Raw genomic sequence first — 12,494 nt, 5'->3', positions numbered from 1 at the left:
GAATTACACAAAAAAGGAACTTTCACAAATCCACGTGAAAGCTCACCCAGACATCAAGACCTAGACCACAGAAGAGTCATTGCAATACAAGGAAAATTATACATTATAGATAGATAGATAGATAGACAGACAGACAGACAGACAGACAGATAGATAGATAGATAGATAGATAGATAGATAGATAGATAGATAGACAGATAGACAGATAGATAGATAGACCGATAATAAAGATTCATGATTTCTTTATGGGGAAATGGCATCAACTATATTACATATTAAGTATGTATTTATGTAAAATTGCCAACAAGGGTCTCAACGAGACTTTCAATGGCAGAGTGGATTTCTTCTCTTGAGTTGAGGACTTTTGTATTTTATGCACTAAGTTTAAAGACTATATGATGAAACTCTTTTGTATCTGTGTGGCCTATTATGCATGAATGATTGAGAATAGTTATTGTTCACTCTTGACAATCTTTTTAATGGCTCCTAACTATGCTGATTCCCTGATATCACCCAACAATGAGGGGATTTCTTTGCCTTGCTGATCCAGAAGCATTAACTTAATGTTGCTGAATTTAAGGTCTCCTCTTTTATAGACTTGTAATATTCTTTCACTCCGTGCATAGTAAATCTGATTTAATTATCTCTCAGAAATCAGTAAAGGTACTATTTTTGTCTTTGCCTGCCCTTAATCCTTATTTGATTAAAGTAGCACATGCTTAATTGAACTGGGTTTACCTCAACCTCCTCAATTCTAAATATCAAAGGCAGCTATGGGATCCCCGGGGTGATTTCAACAGGCTCAGTGGATTTGACAGCCTTTTCTGACATAACCAGTAAATCGGCATAATCCACAGAATGTCAGTGCCTCTCCCCCTTGGAGAGCTGTGTACTGCCACGCCCCACTCATCCCTTCCAAGCACAAGTCTCCTTGTCTTTCATACTTCTTGCCAGCAAAGGAAGAGAAGACACTGGGGTGAAGAGGAAGTGGGAAGTCTATTAGTCTCCTTCCTTACAGGCTGGGATCTTTTTTTCAGTCTTTAGTCTTTGAAAAGACTTCACAGTGCCATTTGACTGAAGCCCCATAGCACTGACAAGAAAGGGCTCTGCAGCATTTGAAAAGGAAAGAGAAAACCATGAGCCCCTATCAACACATTCTTTCAGAGAAACCACAGCAATTATTGTGATGCTTTTACTAAAGCGTGAGCTGTTAAGATTCCAGGAAGGGGGAGGGCCGTGGTTCTTGATTTCAAATGTGAGCAATTTGACACCGAAGTAATTTTTCCAACAGACATTTCAAGGGGGTCTGTGATATCCATACAAGGCAAAATCCTAACAGAGGCTACATTGATGGAAGAGACTCATCTAAACAGTTACATTTCTAGATCTCTCACAGCAGAGCACCACAAACTGAGTGACTTCAAATGGCAGAAAGTTTGTTTCTCACAGCTTTGGAGGCCACAAGTCCAAAATCAAGATGTTGGTATGATTGGTTCCTTCTGGAGTCTGAGAAAGAACCTGTCCCAAGCCTTTCCGCCAAGTCTAGCGGTTGTTGGCAATCCTCTGCATTCTTCCGTTACCACATCGCTCTGATTTCCATCTCCAGCAGTGGTTGCCATTCTCCCTGTGTGTTTCTATGCTCTTTTGAACAAGTTTGCCACTCTTAAAGGGTCCTTCAAGTATGCCCTGCCATAGTCCGGGATGATCTCATCCTAACTCGAATATATCTGCAAAGACTCTGTTTCCCAATAAGGTTATAATCATAGGTACCATGGACCAGAGCTTCAAGATCTACTGAGGAGGCAAGTCCAACACACAAGCTCTTCTGTGATACAAGTATCCTGTGTTACTAGCTGCTCTTTATTATTGTCTTTGTGTACTCAGTTCCTTCTAGAAGCTCCACACATACAGCACTTTTAGAAACCATTCTTCAAGTACTGACTTCCTAGGAGAGTTATTCATATAAATCAACAGATGCTGGAGGTACACTGGTTCTCAGTCAGTGACTGCTAGTCACCGTGTTCTGTGGGCCTTGTGTGGGTGTGCTGCCATATTTTATTTTTGATTTTGTAAAGCAGGGGACAATTTACTGTGAATAAGAGGTAAGAAACTTAATCCATGCAGATCCAAATAAAGGCTGGCTGTTCACTGGAACACAAAAAGATCATGCCTTTCGAGTATATAAAAGAATGAGGTCATGGAAATCAATGAGTCCAGTCAAAACGGGCAACACTGGAGCATTATAGTGAGGAGCGTGGTGATTGCAGAAGGTTGTTATGCACCCTGGGAAGCATCACTACAGTGTGATAGGAATTGTGTTCCAATTACTAGCTACTTGTTTGTGCTGTCTTGAGATGCTCAATCTCTTTCAGTGTGCCATCAAATCTGTTCATGCCTACCACGGAAAACTGTTGAGAACCTTCATTTTCATTATTAAGTATGGATCAAATGCCCCATCCCCAGCACCAGTCTCACTGAACAATGTCTTCTGTATTTGAAGATGATGAACTTAGTGAATATCTAAAACTGAAAACCTCAGGAGTATAAAGAGAATTATTTGGGTAAGCAGATAATTTCTCTAATTTACCCAGTGCAGTGTTCCATGTACATGGGAAAATGGATCTCACTCAGGGCTGAGACAATGTCACCTGACTTCTCCTGAAAATTCTGGTCCCAAAAATGTGAGGCTGTCATCATTTCCTGAAGTCTTGTAAATAGGAATTTTTCCCCAAAATTTATGAAGATTAAGAAAATTCTGTGGGACCTCAACTCTAGACAAAGAAGGACCTAAGGACTGCTGGGTGGAGAATTAGCCTCTCCCAGGGATCAGCCTTCCTATCAGCTGTCCAGTGCAGAGTGGTCAGCCCTGAAACCACCTACACAAACTACACAACAGCAGTTTGTGTTATATTTTTAGCTCTGTGCACACACACACACACATGTAACCATGATAAAAGAGGCTATTAACTTGAGAGTGGGGGAGGCCTGAGAGGGGTTGGAGGAAACGGACAGTGAAAGTCATGGGATTCTATTTTAACTAAAAACATATTTAAGAACTTGAAAACTCTGTAAAATTTTGTTTCATCTTTTATATACTATAACATGTATCTGTAAAATAAACACTAAAAAGTTATAAAAAGGTAATAATAAAGTTGGGGGGATCTGACAAGGTGGGTCAGTGGGTAAAAGTATTTGCAACACAAATGTGATGGCCTGATCCCTAAAACCCACATAAAGATGAGAGGACTGACTCCTCCAAGGTGTTCTCTGGCTTCTGTGTGCACACCACCACGTACCCTCCCACACACTGTGTACACATACACACCCATACTGATGATGATAATTTTTAAAACGTCTTAAAGATGAATGAAGAGCGGCCTGGTGTAACACTAGTGGCCACCCTAGCTCCTACACAACAGATAAAATTGTATAAGAATTCCTCTTTCAAATTATTTCTATAATCAAGAGAGCTAAAAACAGAACCAAGGGAGGACACAGAATGAAAGCAGAAGCAAAGGTACCAGCTCCTGTTAACTCATTTGTAGCTGGGGAGTCCTTGGAGAGCTGATCTGGGAACTCATCTCCCCATGGAATTCCCATAAAACATGTCCACAGATGCACTTACTTAACTTAGAGAATAGTGAGAGGAGCCACGAGTTCAGAGATCTACCCACTCTCAGAAAACCAAGTCGTACAGAGTGAAGGGAAGTAAGAAAAAGAACAGAGAAATGAAAGTGGGTGGGTGGATATCATGTTCTATCCATGCCCCAACAGTCAACTCATTCCCTCTACCACCCGTTTCTTCTCTACCCACCAAATGATGAATCCTCTGCCTTTGACTCTGAAAGTTAAGGGAGCAGTGGGTCTAAAGATGAGAACCCAGTCATACTAGCCTTCCACCACTCTCCAAGAATGACCCCTAAGAAAACTCCATAAGAAAGCGTATCTTCATACTTTACTGGGAATCTGGGTCAGATATAGAGACATTATGAACTACAAACCAATTGAGAATATCCTAAGTTTGTGGAGAAGAGAGAATCTTAGATATACAAATTGGATAGAATTTGTCTCTCCTGACCTAACCTTGATTAACACTCACACCCTCCTCCTTGCTTCTTTTCATAAAATTGGCTAGCCAAAACTTTCAGGACAGTCTGCTGCTATTACACCAGAATGACTGTTTCCTTCTGCAGGAGGCCCTCATGCTGCCAGGTTAACTGTGGTTCTCATTATTTCAATGTTGAAGACCACGTGGTGCAAGAGATATGAAGCATTTGGCTCCTTCTTCCTGGGCACACATAGCCAGATCTCACTCGTTAGTTCCTTTGTAGTTAGTCATGGCCATGAAACTGAACTCCAACCAATGAGTTGTGAGGACTGTATGCCACTCACAGGTCTGACCCATGAACTATCACACATAGCAACCATTGCACTTGCTCCATGTACCAGTCTGAGGCAGCAGACATTACAACCTTGGAAATTGCCAGCCTTGGCAAAGATGGCAAAGCCACAAGATAGAAGGGGTCAGGGTCCTGAATCACACACAACTAGTAATCACCAATCCAAAGCACCATTTAGGATCTGGGAATGTGGTTAGCTAAAGAGGGAATGCTTAACATGTGTGGGATTCTACAAAAACAAAGAAACATCCTTTGGGGATATTACATAAGAAATAAATATGTATTATACTTGAGACAAACATTTGTTCTTCTACCTTGATATTCACCTTCTTTTCAAGGTGCCTGGAATGAATGTCATGTACTGTCCCATGCCACTGTGCACTAATATAATTCCCTGGGAATTTATGCTCCCAAAACACTGCAGATAATATGAAAGAACCTATCCCCTTTTGATGATAAAACTTCACTAAACATCGGGCTCTAAACAAAATAATCTATGAAGTTAGACTGAGTTGAAATCCCTATCTCACAATATTCTGCCCATATGGTATACATTAACTCTTTATCTTTCTGACTCAAAATGCTTTTTTGAAATTGAGATAACCAATTAACCCAATTAATTATTGGCATAGAGTTGTAAGGAGTAAAATCAAATCACTTATCACAGAAATCTGTGATAAGGGATCTGCACATAGCAGACCATCAACAAATAGAAGCCACTATCATTACTATTTATAATGATTAGTCACTGTCTGGCTGTACCCTTTAAGTATAGAGCACTTTGTATAAATATGTTTCTGTAACTTCACAGCTATTGTGATGATTAACCTTCATGAAAACTTCATACGGTAAGCTGGGAAGGTTGCATTATTTACTTTTAATTACGTGGCATATCATTGGGATGTCACACTGTGAGTTCCATATGTCTAATTGGTCTTGGTATGCCCATGCTTAGAATGGTGACTGTCATACCCTGAAGAGAAGCTGTGTTTAGTGCCAGTTTTGTTATTCACTGTGACTTCCAAAAGTACATAGGTGTGGATCAAGTCTATAAATACTTCTCTAGAGGCTATAATAATGATCTACACCAAACAGGCTCTCAACAAAAGCAGTTAATAAATTAAGACCTTTCTGATAGATAGGGAGCATGATTCTGGTCATCTGGATTGGTGGGATGCCATCACTGCTACATAGCAGATATGTCTGAGAGAAACCTTAGATGCCAAGTTGATGGATAGCAGCCAATGACTCCAGAACCCCCCATAGTATTCTCACGGCACCACACCCCACCACCCTCAAAACACTAATGTCAAGATAATCCAGTTTCCACCTATACCTAATGATAAGCTATTCAGGTTTATCCCACAAAGTAGTTATGAAGGTCAAAGTCCATGATAAATTCAAACTGTTACACATGTGCAAAGGGATATAACTGATGTTACAAAAGCCACTCTTGCATCAGTATTATTGTAGTTTATCTTTTCTCTTCATTGGCTGGAAGATCTTATGTCACAGTCTGTCCCTGCTAAAGGCATAATCATGAATTAAAATATTATTAAGAAAAAAATCTATGTTACATGTTATATAAAGACAAATATATTACATAAAGACAAACACATTTATTATTAAGTTGACTGCTGCTTGGAAACACACCCAAGCATGACTCATTTCTTAAAAAATTCCATAATAAAATACTTCATTTCATTCAAGATATGACTGTATCACACACAGGCAAGGTTAGTGGGTGATAAATCAAATTTCACTTTCTCAACATTGTTTCAGCATTCAGTAGACTCATAAGCAGCCATGGAAATGAAAAACAGGAATTGGGAGGGGAGAGTAGAGCAGGAGCCCAGATGAGAAAAATAGGTTGGAACTAAGCTTTGACATAGCTGGAGGAAATGTAGTTCATTTAGTCCCCACATAAATCATTGCCCTGATTACATCTAGGAACCGCTAAAATAGGAGGTGATCGAGTTACAAGTGTCACCAGAAGACCTACCATGTTTAGAGCCAAGCCAACTTTTCAAGTGACACTTACTTGGGAGGTTCGCCTTAGGTGAAAGAAAACCCTTTCTGCAGGCTCTGATATTTGATGTGGCCGGCACCCGAAATTCACCTCCTGAGGATTTGTTAGCAAAGTTTTAGACTAAAGGCTGCAACTCCTGCAACTCCAAAAAGCTAGGCTCAGCCACTCACCCCAATACAATAATCAAAGAGATGAAGAATGGTAAAAAAAAAAAAAACTACCAAAAAGTCATCAATGTGGCACTTTGGGAAGATGGCAAATGAAGATACCCAGTGGCCCCAAGTTCACCTTTAACATACTGACATGGTGTACTGCTTCAGGCTGAAACAGAGGAAGAACTGTTGGAGGGTGAAAGGTGTGTGCATTATGAAGCAGTCCTGTTCAAGGTGTGGCCTGGCAGCTCATTTCTGGTTCTGTACAGTAACTCAAAGACTACCTTACTGCTAGAGGGAATAACCTTAAGGATTATTCCTGCTTCAGGGCACAGCCTGGGCAAGTCTGGGGACTTGTCTCATAAAACTTTGCTGTTCCTGTAGTACAAGTTGACTGCAAGCTTGATGGAGGATGAAATAGGTAAACATCACCAGTTTCCACACAGATGTTCTGGAATGGTGAATCTGCCAATGCCCAAAGATAAGCAGGTGCCTAAAGTGAAGGCAGAGATGTTGGACTTCATTTTGCTTTAGGTTACCTTGTAGGCGCAAGAAAAAAACTCAATGCTTTTTAGAATAATCAATGTCTATTGTAGGTTTAAGTTCAAAGGATATTGGAGAATAAATAAAGAATCCCAACTCTGAGCTTTGTTAAGTCTATGTGGACCCCTACATCTGTCTCTTACAGTCAGCCAAACTCCCTTCTTCTGAAGACAGCATAGAAACACAGAGGGAACTTGGAGGCTTTATGAGCATGGCATCATCTCCAATTGTAGAATTAGGACTATGTGTCTTCAAGTCCGTTCATCTTTATGAGAGGAACACATCTGCCTCATGGAAGATGTGGCTTTCCACCTTTCTAGAAGACAGCCTGCATGGACAGATCTGGCTTTGGCCTCTCTTTGTAGTTCCACATCCCACACTCTTACAGCCTCCACTCTTTCATCCATTTCTGAATAGCCATTCCTTCACATATTGGTAGAGTCAAATTCCCTGCTGGTCATAAGCTTAGTGTATAATATTCAATGGTAATCTCACTAATACTTGATCTCTAGGGCTATATGATGCTTTTATTCAAAGTCATCTTTGCCTGTAAGAACTTAAGTTTTTTTTTTTTCCCTCAAAGAGCGTATTTGACTTGCTTTAGATGGAAACCTTACTAATTTGATATTCTTATCCATGGATTGTTATGTCCCCAATTTTTATCTGAGATACAATTTTTTTTATTAAATTGACCTCATAAGTGCTGTTCTTTTGCCAAAGGAGAAGTCTGGAATGGCAGATTTTATAGCTAAAGCAACTAGAACTTGAACCATAATAAGGTTGTTGAAAGAGCGACAATCGGGCAACAATAACACTTGGATTCCTGACCCTATTCAGCCAAGAAAGCACTGAGAAGTTTCTTTCTCAGAGAAGTTTCAGCATTATTTCATTATCTGGAAGCAAGGGAACTAGAAAAAGTCATTACTGGGGTCTCTATTTGCTCAAAACTTTAATGATTCTAAGATACTATGGATGACATGCTCCTTTATTAGAATAAAAACTTGCTGAAAGGAAAGGAAACTGAAAGGAGTTACAAGTGGCAAAATCTTTATCAAGTTCTGGAAACTTTGCACAGTTTGCTTCCTGCAATCTTTAAAACCGTGCAGTAGCAGCTCCTGTTACTGCTGAATTCCACAGATGAAGAAAAACAAAGTTTAGAGAAGTTAAATAATTTGTACCATGCCATGGGCTAAGTGCTTATTACTCTCCTACCCCCCCAAAATATGTTAATTCACAAACTCCTAATGTGAAGGTACTTGGCATTATATTATATTCTATTTTGATATCTCTAAATAGAAAAGATGACAGTGGAGTCTTAATCACAGGATTGGTGTTTGTATTAGGAACCTCACAAGAGCATCCAAGGAAAAGTTGGCTTTGGCTCACACCATCATGATACCGAAGACATGAGTACAAGAGACACGAGGACAGAAGAGTGAGATGTGGAATCACTGCATCAGCAATCAGTTGGGAACTCCAGCCCGTGAAACGGTGTCTCTAATATTTAGGGTGGTTCTTCCATCAGTTAAACTTCTCTGGAAATACTATCACAGTGACAGACACACCCAGAGATATGTCTCCAAGGAGATTCCAAATCCTGCCCAGTTGATAAAGGAAATCAACCATCACAGTGCCTTTGTTTTTAACAAGCACCAAAGGAGCTGTGTCTGTGTCTGTGTCTCTCTTTTGCTCTTCCACACGCTCTCACTCACCCCCATGAGAAGATACAGAAAGACATCCATCAGCCATCTGTAAGACCAGGAAGAAAGTTCCTGCCAGGAAACAAGCCAGCCATCACCTTGATCTTGGACTCAACTCTGTAAGTATGAAATGCATGTTTCTCCTTCTGCCACCCAGGCTACAGTGCTCTGTGGTAGCAGATCAGCTAAGACGCTCGACATCCTAAAGTTAGAACCAGATCTGAACTCTATTTTAAAAGTACATGCCAAACGAAAGCGCAGCAGAGCGTCTGAAGAAGCTGTCCTCAGTGCAGCCTGTTGAAAGCCAACACTCCCCACGCTTTAGTACTTTTACACTGAAGGCCAGATCAGAAATTAATTGATATCCATGCAGTCTACCCAAAACTGTATGACAAATTACCTCGATTGTTTGATGTGAAGGGCAGCATTCTGAAGGGCACCCCACTCAACCATATCTCAGGAGCTAATAGTACTTGGCACCTAAGCCAGTCTTAAAAAAAGAAGAAGCCTTCTAAAATAAGTGCTGATCTCTTCCTAGTTTTTTTTTTTCCAATTTAAGTTTTCACTCTATGGGGAGTTAGAACTTCAGAGCTCTGAGGTGTTCCTCGGATGCAACTTGTAAGCCAAGGCAGCACTAGGAGCTGGTGGAGGGGAAGGAAATCGGTAAGTGACAGATGAGAAGAGGGGAAAGGAGACAGATGAGGGTAACAGCCTACTTCTCCCTTTCCTAGAGAGGAAGGATCTGCTCTTGGCTTGAGTTAGGCTGCTAAAGCTATTATTTATAGCTTACAGTCTCCCAAATCAGTGATACTACTCACAAGGGAAGGTTACCAGAAGCAGGGAGTGTCACTGGGGGCTGGGGAGGCATTAAGATAGCAGATGGTGGCCATGGGAGCTGTGGCAGCAGCCAAGAGCTTGATCAGGGTGGATTCTGTTCTGCTTTAGGGCATCTGTTTCCACACTAGGGCTGAGCCTGAAAATCTGCTGATGCCAATCTTCCTCCCCAACCACGTCAGTGGCCAGCTCGGCATCCAGGCCCCACAGCCCTTCAGGCAGGATGCACTGAGCTGCGACAGAAAATTGGAGTTTCTTCTCCCTGCCTCTTTAAAGGAATGATCTAAGTTCGCTTCTGTAACAGTAGTAATTTGGACCGACTTCTGTCTTGAACACTGAGCAGCAAAAGCAGCAAAATCTGTGATCCCCTCACCAAGTCATTTAGAAAGTCACTGGAGTAAGAAAGAAGGCTCCACCCGTGCCCTTACCCTGACTGCCCAGGGAATGTGCCGCAACTCCATCTGCCTCTCCACGCACTCAGTGCTACGGACAGTAGTCACTCCTAAGAAACCATTAAAGAAAAAGAACTTAGCAAACACACTTTGCATTCTGAGCCTCTGCAGAGCCCATCTGCAGGCTCATTGTTTTAGATGGGTCCAAGCCATGTGTTTGGAATATCTAGATTTGAGGGTCACACAAACAGAGTGGGGTTTTTTTTATTATTTCTCAAAATTATGATTACATCATTTTTCCCTTTCCTGTCCTTTCTCCAAGCCCTCCCAAATACCCTTTCTTACTTTCTTTTGAACTCAAGACTTCTTTTTACATTAATTGTTATGTGTGTACGTATTACGTAACATAAATACAACCCGCTCAGTCTTGATAAGGTCACATGTTTGTATGCTTTCAGGGCTGACCATTTAGTACTAAATGAACAGTCAGTTGGTGCGCTCTTGCCTGGGGAAGACTGTTTCTTCCACTCTCAGCCTTCCTCAGTTCCCAGGGTATTTTTTGTAACAAACTGCTTGACCCATTGTTTCATTTCCCAATCATTGACACATCTCTCATTTCAGCTCCTGCGGCTCCACATTAGGCATGAGACTTGTTGGAAGGTAGACGGTGAGGACGAAAGCCTGAGTGGGAAATTGGAGGTTTCACGTAAACTCTGCAGTCCCAAAACACAAGCCTGTAGCCCCATGGCTGTCCAAACAGGACCGGCCGCTGAGACACCCTGTCCACGCTGAGCGCAGTGGTTTCCGCTGAAAAGTCGTACGCAGAAGTCCTACAGCAAAGTGGGAAATTTTCAGAAAGCAGGGGTATGGAAGCCCCCAACTCCTGTCTTGAACAGGTGCTTGGTACATGTCACACAGTAACCTGGTGTGTTTTCTAACAAGAAATAGAAACAGATGGAAATCTTCTGACGACACTCTGACCTCCTTGTTCATCTTCTGGGGGGAAAAAAAAAGAAAGAAAGAAAAGAAAAAAAGCCCAGCTCCTGCCACACTCAGTCCTCTCACTTCCTTCCTGAACAAAGTGCTCTCCGCACCCTCTGCTCCAAACTAGGAGTGGGTGGTGAAACAAACAGGAAGCCCCTTTATGCCAGTCAGGGCAGGGGAGAAGCAGAGCCCTGGGCATGCACACCCAGACACTGGGCCACCATGGAGAAACACAGCCTTATGTGTGGGGGAACATCGTGAGACCAATGAGCAGGGTTCTATGTGCCCTTAGCAACTAAACAGAGAGATCGTTGGCCACCGTCCATTACTGATGAAAACGCTATCCTGGAGAGAGCATCAGGGGCCCAGCATTACACTGGATAGAGCCAGTGCTGGAATCCAGGTCTGATAAAACTCCCTACTGCTACTTCTCACCTCATGAAGAAGGAGAGAAAGGACACATCTAATCCCTGAAAAGCTGGAGAATGTCTAGCCTAAGGCTTCTCTGAACCAGGAACTATGCAACTTTATCTTTACTGACCACGGGCCCCCCAAGGCATCTGGCCTGCTACACCGAAGAAGACAGCACTGTTTGGACAGGTGCCAGCGCCAATCGGTCTGGAGTGGGAACAAAGCGCAGATTCCTCGCAAGGTGCAGGGGAGGGATCCGCCAGATAACAGTGTTCAGACAGCCAGTTGCTGCAGTGTAACCATGAGGAAACCTGTAAAAGGGAAACTGTGGTCCAGCACTCAAAGCCCACAGTCAGAGCGGCAGCGCTGAGTACTTCAGAATTGTGAAATCTGCAAACAAGTCCCACGCCCATCCGCCCACTCTCATGGCCACTGGTCAAAGACGTATGAGAGATTTCTCTGCTGATGACAGACACAATCCACACTAACCAAAGATGGGGTTTTAATAAGATTTTTAATAAAGCATTCTTTAAAGCTTCTTCAGATTGTGTGTCAATGTATAGAACAGAACCTAGACTTGTACTTGCAGCCACACTATCTTTAGGAAATGCATATTCCTAGAGAATTTCCTGTGGGTCCTCCAGCTGTTAGTTAACCTTGCCTTGCTCCTTCCTATGTACAGAGAAAATGGTGATTACTCTCTAGCACCTACCAAGGGCTGTATTTTGGATCTTCGGTATCCCCTTAAGGACCTGTGTGTCCTCAGGAAGCTATTCAAGGTGGTAGAACCTTTAAAAGATGGGGCTTGTTTGGCAGGTCCCTTAGGTCACTGGGGTGTGTCTTTAAGAAGGATAATGGGAAGTGAGAGAGTTTCTTCCTCTTTCTCTTCTCCTTCTTCCTCTTCTACTCTCTCTCCTCTTCCCTGCTCCCTCCTCCTGTCCTGTCCATGAGGTCAGCCAGTTTGCTTTCCTGTATTGTCCCACCATCCTGGGCTGCCTTCCTGCAGAGTCAGAGAAACAGGATCAAGTAGTTATGGATTGGAATGCCAA

The 12,494-nt window shown here is 42.2% G+C and overlaps 1 long non-coding RNA gene across 1 annotated transcript in view; it reads right to left on the bottom strand.

The window, feature by feature from the left end:
• Positions 1-9,325, bottom strand: part of LOC128107082 (uncharacterized) — a 90,447-nt gene extending 81,122 nt beyond the window's left edge. Inside the window, exon 1 of the long non-coding RNA XR_008216949.1 lies at positions 9,225-9,325. This is a non-coding gene — a long non-coding RNA (uncharacterized LOC128107082). The remainder of the gene's footprint in view (positions 1-9,224) is intronic.
• Positions 9,326-12,494: the final 3,169 nt, after the last annotated feature.

This window comes from Peromyscus californicus, unplaced genomic scaffold, assembly GCF_007827085.1.
Source record: "Peromyscus californicus insignis strain IS unplaced genomic scaffold, ASM782708v3 Scaffold_12__1_contigs__length_115047231, whole genome shotgun sequence".
Lineage (NCBI taxonomy): Eukaryota > Metazoa > Chordata > Mammalia > Rodentia > Cricetidae > Peromyscus > Peromyscus californicus.
The sequence above is the reverse complement of the archived record's forward strand: the minus strand, read 5'-3'. Positions and strand labels throughout refer to the sequence as shown.